Genomic DNA, 9,017 nt, shown 5'->3' with positions numbered 1-9,017 from the left:
GCAAATCTGCTGTTGCTGAATCTTGTTCATATGATGTATTTCTTGTATATTGCTGCTCTTTACATTGAATTTTCATGTTTATCTTATATATATGTACCTGCAGCTTGACTTTTTAATTCATATGAACTGCCTTGTTTGCTGTTTATTTTCCGGGACAATCCAATTTTAGCCGGAACGCTGCCCAAATTTTTTGTGAATTGTTTTCATTCATATTTTGGTTTGGCAATCTGAACTCTGTTGTCTTCTTCTTTAACCAAACCGTTTCATGAATGCTATGGCAGACTTTCTTATCCTCTTTGATTTCCTGGTTTATAAACTGCATCTGTGATATTCTGATTCCAATTCTTGCTTTCTTTATATCTCTTTGAATCAACATCACCCTGTTTTCCTTGTTAGGTTTTGAGTTATTTTTAGTCATAATTGTGAGTCCTTGTTACATGGAATATTTTCTTTATGCCACTTACTTTAACCCACATTTTACTGCTTCACTAATTTTAAGTTACTAACTTCTTTTTCAAAATCTAACCATACTAACCTTTTAAAATCTCTTTTCTGATTTTTCACTTTCCTCTAACTTTCTAACCATGGCATAATGACAATTTTTCTATTTAACTTGAATTCTGATACATTTTGGATTGTAAATTCTCCCTTTCAACTTTTAAACTACTATACAATCCTTAATACACCATTACTTAACTCATTTACCTACTTCCCATTCTCTTTTGCCGCTTTGAGTTTTCTTTGTTTAATTGCCTATTTGCTTTCCTATTTTTATCCATATCCTGGTTTCCCATTTTTCAGGATGTCTGCCTCACAGAGGAAAGGAAAAGGCAAGGCTACTGGCAAGTGCAAGAGAGGAGATTCCTCCCAGTCCATCATTGACCTAATGCATGATTCCTCATGGCAGGAGAAGAACTTTACACAGCAGGAAAAAGCTGACCAGCTGCTCCCTGCAAATGATTCAATAAAATTTGCAAACCGATACTGTGAGCTGAAGTATCCGGCATTTGCAAACTCCAGGAATCTATACCTGGAGAGAACTCTGAATATTCTAGAAGCACTCCAGCAGTACACCACTGAGCAAATCAAGCAAAGAGGCTGGTTCTTTCTGGAGAGAGCACTGACAGAGGTCAATGCATCTTAGGTCAGGGAATTCTACTGCAACTACTACATCACCACCCTCGATGCAGTGAACCTGAGAGGAAAGCAGATTCTGGTCACTGAGGAGGCCATAGAGGACATTCTTCGGCTCCCAGCCAAGTCCGATCAGCCTGATGGTTATACAAAGGCTGAAGAGGACATGCGCCTGATGCAGTTTGATTGGGATGCTGTGAAGGCATGGATAGCTCTCGACCCGACGGTTCCTTGGGAGATGGGTCAGGACACCACCATGCCTAGAGGGATCAAGAGGGCGTACTTAAATGATGAGGCTCGGTTATGACACCAGATCTTGAGCAACTATGTGATGTCGAGTACTCATGAGACGGAGATCCCAGCTGCTATGATTACCCTCCTATGGTGTGTGATGAAGGGTAAGGACCTTTATCTACCACGCTTTATTCGGCATTATATGGCCAAGGTCCACGTCTGAGGCACCCTCCCTTTTCCGTATCTGGTTACACAGCTAGGCCGTCGAGCTGACGTGCCATGGGAGGATGCCGATGAGAGACCACCAGTGGCAGACTGCAGGAAGATCATTCCTCATAGCAGGAACTTCCTAGCTTTGGGCTACAGACCACCACCCTTCACTGCTACTGATGAGACAGCCCCACTGTCTGCTGGACCCTCTTCATCCACGGCTGCCCCTACTGCCCCTGCTGCTACCACTGCACCTCCACCTGCCTCTGAGCCCGTATACCACCTCGTGCACCGCCTATTCCGACAGCTTGATCAGATGGAGCGCCGTAACCGACGCCGGTATGAGAGATTGGAGCGTCGCAGCCAGCGACGCTATTCGCATCTAAAGCTGATGATCCGACAGGGTGGTAACATCCCCTCCGAGCCCGACACACCATCAGAGCCATCAGAGGAGGAGGAGGATGAACCCCAGGAGGAGACCCATCAGCAGGCAGGCACAGAGCAGACTGCCCCACATCAGGAAGTTACGCATCAGATCGAGGCTGCAGACCCGGAGATCCCGATCCAGTCAGCACCGCCTCTACAGCAGCCAGACGCTCAGCCCACCACCACCACAGAGCCTCCAGCTACCATCCCTACCAGTGATGACACCCCTTCACACCCGGCTTGACTGAGCATCAGGGATGATGCTTCATTTTAAGTGTGGGGAGGTCGCCATCTCTGGCGTTTTATTTTGGTGAACCACTACATCTCTTTTTTTTTTCTTTTATTTTGGATATTTTTCTGTATTTTTCTTTTTACTGTTATTTTCTGAGTACTTATACATTGCTGCTTTTATGTATTTTTACTCTATTTCTGCATTTTGCATCTTTAGTTCATATTTTTAGTTATTTAGTTTAGTTTGCAATTCTGACTTATTAGTGGATTAATTAGTATAGTTTACCCTTTTTAGCATAAGATAGCATAGTTTAAATTGAAAAATATAAAAAGGAAGTAAGCTAGGAAATTGAACATAACAGATTTAAATTCATAAACCTTGTATATATAGCATTACATCATATAGTTAAGTTGACAACATTTCATCAAGGAGGAACATTAAAACTTTAAAGGCTACCCTAAATAATTTTTTTTATGAGAATAATGGAAATTTTTAACTAAACCTGCATAACATATATGAATGATATATGATGCTTGAGTTAGAGAACACACAACCTGTGAGTCTTGAGCTTAATTGTATGGTTACATTCAAACCATAATTTCATTCCTGTGTGTTTCGCTTCTTTTTATTCTGATGTTCTTTACTTTGCTTTAATCTATATGTCCAATTATAGAATATAGAATATAGAATATAGATACATACCAAAAGAATGATTGAGGCCATCATTTGATTTTAGCTCACTTATCCCAAAATAACCTACCTTTCACATCACCCTTGTTAGCCCCCTTGAGCCTTTAAAATCCCTTTTATTCTATTTAGCCACACTACTAGCCTTAAGCAGAAAAACAAAATAAAATCCCAAGTTGAATCCTTGGTTAGCTTAAAGATAGAAAATTATGAATAGATTAAAATGTGGGGAACCTATTGGGAACATGGATGATAGAAACAAAAGGTAGAAAAGTTAAAAGAAATAAAATAAAAATTTGGGAAGCATGCTCATGAGAAATCAGAGTGATTCAATTACCATGTGCAATAAAAAAAAGAGAAGTTATTTTTCAGCATTTAATAAAAGGGGATACAAAAAAAATTCCCCAAGGCAAAATAAAAGCAATGCACATGGGATAAAAATAAAATTGAAACATAAGCATGTAACAACAAGTGGGATAATATGGGAAAATTGGTAAAGAAGCTTGTTCTACTAAATATATATGTTAGGTGAGATCTTAGTCTAATTAAGGATTCACTTATTAGCTCACTTAGCCTTATACATATATCCTTACCTTTACCTTGGCCCCATTACAACCTTAATTAAAGACCTCATGACTTTTGGTATGACTGTACTCTATAATTGTTGATTGGTTAGATGAAGAACAAAGTTATAGAAAGTAAGAATAAAAAGAAAAGTAGAGTGAATAAACCCAATAAACACTGAGTGACTAGAGGGTAAACACAAAATCCAGTGAGGGTTCAATAACTCATCAACATATATCTGTGCTTAATTTAAATAATTATTTTGCAAGTTTGTACAATATTTTTATTTCCCATCTCATTTGCTAAAATGCTTTATTATTTAAGGGTTGGCTAGATATATATATATATGACTCCTTGAGAATGTAAATTAATTTGACTACATGTAAGCTTTATATATGAGTAGATAAATTGGAATTGCATGACTCATTTAGGTAGGTGCATTTAGAATAGGTTGCATTGCATAACATTCCACCACTTTAACCTTACCTTATTCTTTAACTTGGATATAGCATGAGGACATGCTATTGTTTAAGTGTGGGGAGGTTGATAAACCCATATTTCATGAGTTATTTTGTGCTTAGTTTGAATGATTTATTCAATCCTTCACCCACTTATTCATATTAATTGCATGGTTTTACTTTTCCTTCCTTATTATGTGATGTATGTGAAAAACATGTTTCCCAAGCTTTAAAATTAATTATTTTAATTATCTTTATTTCCATTCGATGCCGTGATTAGTGTGTTGAGTAGTTTCAAATTTTCTAAGGCAGAATGACTTAAAGGATGGAAAAGGAAATGTACAAAAATAGAAGGAAAGTGCGAAACGAAGTTTTGAAGAAACTGGCATCCACGCGATCGTATGGACGACGCGATCGCATGCCAGGAGCGAAGAAGCAGCGACGCGGCCGCATGACTGACGCGGCCGCGCGACTTGAGCATAGCGCATTCGATGCGGACGCGTGACCGATGCGACCGCGCCACAAGGAAAACTCCAGATGACGCGACCGCGTGACCCACGCAGACGCGTGACAGAGGCCACGTATCAGAATTTACAGAATACGCCCCCAGCGATTTATGAAGCCCTTTTGGCCCAGATCCAAGTACAGAACACATAGCCTCGGGGGAATGCATCCATTCAAAAGAGAGCTCACATTTTTTACCACTTTCCATGATTTAGATTTAGTTTGAGAGAGGTTCTCTCCTCTCTCTCTTAGGATTAGGATTTAGGACTTCTCTTAGTTTTTAAGAGTGACTCTCGATCCAGGTTTAATATTTACTTTAATTTATGTTTCTATGCTACTTTTACTTTAATGCTTTTATGCGTATCTACAGATGTTGCCCAATTGGTTTATGAATTACTCCATGTTACAGATTATTATTTGAATTAATGATTATTTGAGGTATTTCAGTTATTGATTGCTTTATCTTTAATTTGTGTTACCATTGCTTTCCATCTAAGGACATTTTTATTCCAGCAATTTTACTTTTTCCCCTTTTTGGTCTTGGTTAAGAAATCAGTAACTCAACATAACTGATAATCGCTATCTTGCTAATTGAACTGAACTTCAATAATCCCAACTTTTTCTTAGAAAATAAATAGGATTGTAAGGTCAAACTAATTAGTCCCTTGACTTTCCTTTGCTCTAGCAAAGGTTAACTAAGTGGAATTTAGATTCAACTTTCATTATTGTTGAGAGAGATAACTAAGTTGGACTTCCAATTTCTCTTACCTTGCCAGAAGTTTGCTTTACAGTATTTATTTATTTTAATTGTCATCTACTTTACTTGTCATTTAAATCACTTGCTTCTCACCTTCTAAACCCCGATTACAACCTTTATAGCCAATAATAAGAACATACTTCCTTGCAGTTCCTTGAGAAGACGACCCGAGGTTTGAATACTCGGTTAACAATTTTTAAGGGGTTTGTTACTTGTGACAACCAAAACGTTTGTATGAAAGGACTTTTGAAGGTTTAGAAACTATACTTGCAACGAGGATTTATCCGCAAATTTCTAGACCACGCAAAAGTTCGCTCATTACTAAGCTATATGCAACCTAAACTATATGCAACTACCTAATGAATGCAATTGCTTAGTCAAAATAAATCAATTCCCAAGAAGCATATATGCACAAGGGCTAAGGACTAGCAAGTCTAATCCACAATTGAATTGGATTATTAAATATTTTTACAAACTTGCATGAAAAGATGATCATAGGTGAAAACATGTAATTGAGCATCAAACCCTCACCGGATGTGTTTGCACTCTATTCGCTCAAGTGTTTAGGGTTGATTCACTCAATTCTCCCCTAATCATGCTTTCCAAGATTTGTTTTTCTTCTAACAATCAACATATATTTCATGCATGCATACAAGTATCATGAGGTCTTTTCTTTAGGTTGTAATAGGGTTAGGGTTAAAGTAGGATGCATATTTGGTCAAGTGGACTTGAAATTTGAATCTTTGACAAGCTTAAACTTCCCACCTAACCTATGACAACCTATACAATTAAGTTCTAGCCTAACTACCCATTTTTCACTTTTTCACATACTCATACATTTCCTTTTTATCATAACTCATATGCATTGATTATTATTGAGCTTCGCTTTGAGGCATTTTGTCCCCTTTTTATTTCTTTCTTTTTCTTTTCTTTCTATTTTTTTCCTTTTTTTCTTTTTCATATATTTTTTTCTTTTTCTTTTATTTTTCTCATTTTTATTTTAAACCACATACAAGAACATCAATGCATAAGGTCTATTTAATCAATACATGAGCATGTACCCAATTCCCAATGTTTACAACAAAAAACACAAACTACCCTTTTATTCTCCAATGTCCCAAGGTTCCCACACTTGAATGATACACACACTCTAGCCTAGCTAATCAAAGATCCAAATAAGGACATTTATTATTTTTCGCTTTAGACTTGTAATGTGCTAAATTAAAGAACAAGTGGGTTAATCGTAGGCTCAAATTGGCTAACAATGGATGATAAGAGGTAAGGCTATTTGGGCAAGTGAGCTAATGAAATGATGGCCTCAATCATATAAATGCATGAATACATAAAATAATAGACATAAAGAATCAAACAAATCAAAGATTACAATCATAGAAAGAGAATAATGCACCCAAGAAGGGAAAATAAGTGGTTATAAGATGTAACCACACCATTAGGCTCAAGTCTCACAAGCTTGTGTTCTTAGCTTAAAAATCATGTTCCACAAAATATATATAATTCAAGCAAGTTCTATGAAAATTTTTCACTCAAATCAATTGAGGTGCCCTATAGATAGAATTCTTGAAAATTTTCACTATTTTGACTAAGCTTATTGTGTTATATATGCGAAATTAAGAAAATGTAACAAAAATCCTAAAAACCTAAAAATAAAATGCAAAAGTGTTGGGTTAGAAATTTGTCACCCCAAAAACACCGAACGGTCAGACGACCTCCCCACACTTAAAAGTTTGCACCGTCTTCGGTGCATTCAAAGATGAGCAAGGGGGTACGGCGACTCTCCGGAATGCTACCTTCAGTTGGTAGATCAACCGGTGCTGCGTGTTCTTTCTCCTGCTTCCATGGTTGCTTATAATGACTCATCCTAAAAATAGAAGGTAGGATGGTAAGAAAGATAAATACAAAAGCAAGGAAGCATACATTGTTGGAGTGAGGTGGTAATCACTAGAATAGAGTGAGTGAATTGGTGTGACATTAATGACGAATAGGTGTGTGAATTCTAAATTGCGCGCGATTTAGAACACACACACTAGCATAAAAAGCGATGTCACAAAGGAAGCATGCACGTCACTCATCCTAATGTGCTTGAGATGATTTAAACTTGTGGGTTAAGACAACCAAACAAGCAATGAAGAAGCATGAAAGCATTCAAGCTAAAAACATATGGATGCATATGATCATGAAACACAATGCATTAAGGTAAATACACAACATCAACCATCAAGAAATTGCCTAATTGAGGAAAAGCATTCAAATCACATGGTGGCTAGCTACAGCATGCAATTCACGAAGAGTTACAAGCTCGAAGGCAATTCTCATCACTTGGTATTCTTAAGATTAAGTATGAAAAAGTCAAAACCAATTAGCAAAATATAACCTCAAAAATAGACTCCAACAATTGAAATCAACAAAAATTGATGTTAAACTAACATCCTATCAATTATCAGCAGCAAGAGATAGTAAACAAGGTTAATAATCCAACACTTATAACGAAAAATAGAAAATGAAATGAAAATGAAACTAACTGACTAATTGACTAACTAAAATAAATGGTTATCAATGGTGTTTGGAAGTGTTGGATGAGTGGTAGGAGAAGGGAAGAAGAAAGGAGGAGGAAAGAAATGGAAAGAGGAGAAGAAAATAAATGTAGTAAAAGAAGGGCATCCACGTGTACGCGCACATGGCGCGCGCGCGTGGGTGATGGTGCAATGGGTACAACGCGTACGCGTACATCACGCGTCCCCGTCGATGGCTTATTCCGAGAGTGACGCGTACACGTCAGGTACGCATCCGTGCGGGTTAATTTGTGCCTCAGGCATAGAGCTAGCACAGTGTAGGCGCAACTCTCGGGTCAATGTATGGAGGAATGAAATCTTGCAATCCACGCATACGCATACATGGCGCGTGCGCGTGGAGGGGTGAAAATGCTTAATGCACGCGTACGCGTGGACGGTGCTCTGTTTTTTCAAATTTTTTCTATGTTTTTGCACCAATCCAAGCATTCCAAACCTCCAAACAGCTACCAAAATACTATAAAACCCTATTTAACATACTAAACTACCAAATATACTTAACAAATCAATCAAAAACATGAAATTAAACTAATTCTACCAATATGTACAAAAGAGAAAATTAAAAAGAAGTTACCATGGTGGGGTGTCTCCCACCTAGCACTTTTATTTATTGTCCTTAAGTTGGACTTATGAGGAGCTCCTCTCAAGGTGGCTTGTACTTAAAGCTATCCTTGAATATCCACCAATGCTTGAATCTCCAATAAGCTCCATTCTTCAATTTTAATGTCTTCAAGCTTTGATGGCGTTCTTCACAAACCATGAGCTCCCAAATTTGATTTTCCTTGTGCGATCTGGGATCCCACACTTTATTTTGACACCCGTCCTTAAATTGATCATCATTATTCCATTCGGGTGGCATGACCTTAGAATTCTCAAAGAAGCTTCCAAAAAACTTCCTAGATCCATGCAATTTGGTTCTTCACCAATCACTACTATACAACTTTGAGCATGCAACCATCATGAACTTAGAGTGACGTTTTCAACCACTACACAACTCTCTTCTACTTTTAACTCCACAAAGAGCTCTAAGTTGACCATCATTTTCAATCAAACCATATTCAAGTGAGAAATTAAAGCTTAAGAATAAGAATTTTACCCACTTGAATGTTGTGTGGGATGGTGACTTAGAAAAGGGTGGTCCCAATGATCTTGCAAGCTCCACTCCTTTGTGCTCTTCCTTGACTATCTTCACCTCTTCGCAAGCTTCTTCAATTTCAACCTTT

The sequence above is a fragment of the Arachis ipaensis genome, chromosome B02 (assembly GCF_000816755.2).
Source record: "Arachis ipaensis cultivar K30076 chromosome B02, Araip1.1, whole genome shotgun sequence".
In the NCBI taxonomy this organism is placed as follows: Eukaryota; Viridiplantae; Streptophyta; class Magnoliopsida; order Fabales; family Fabaceae; genus Arachis; species Arachis ipaensis.
Note: the sequence above shows the minus strand (reverse complement) of the source record.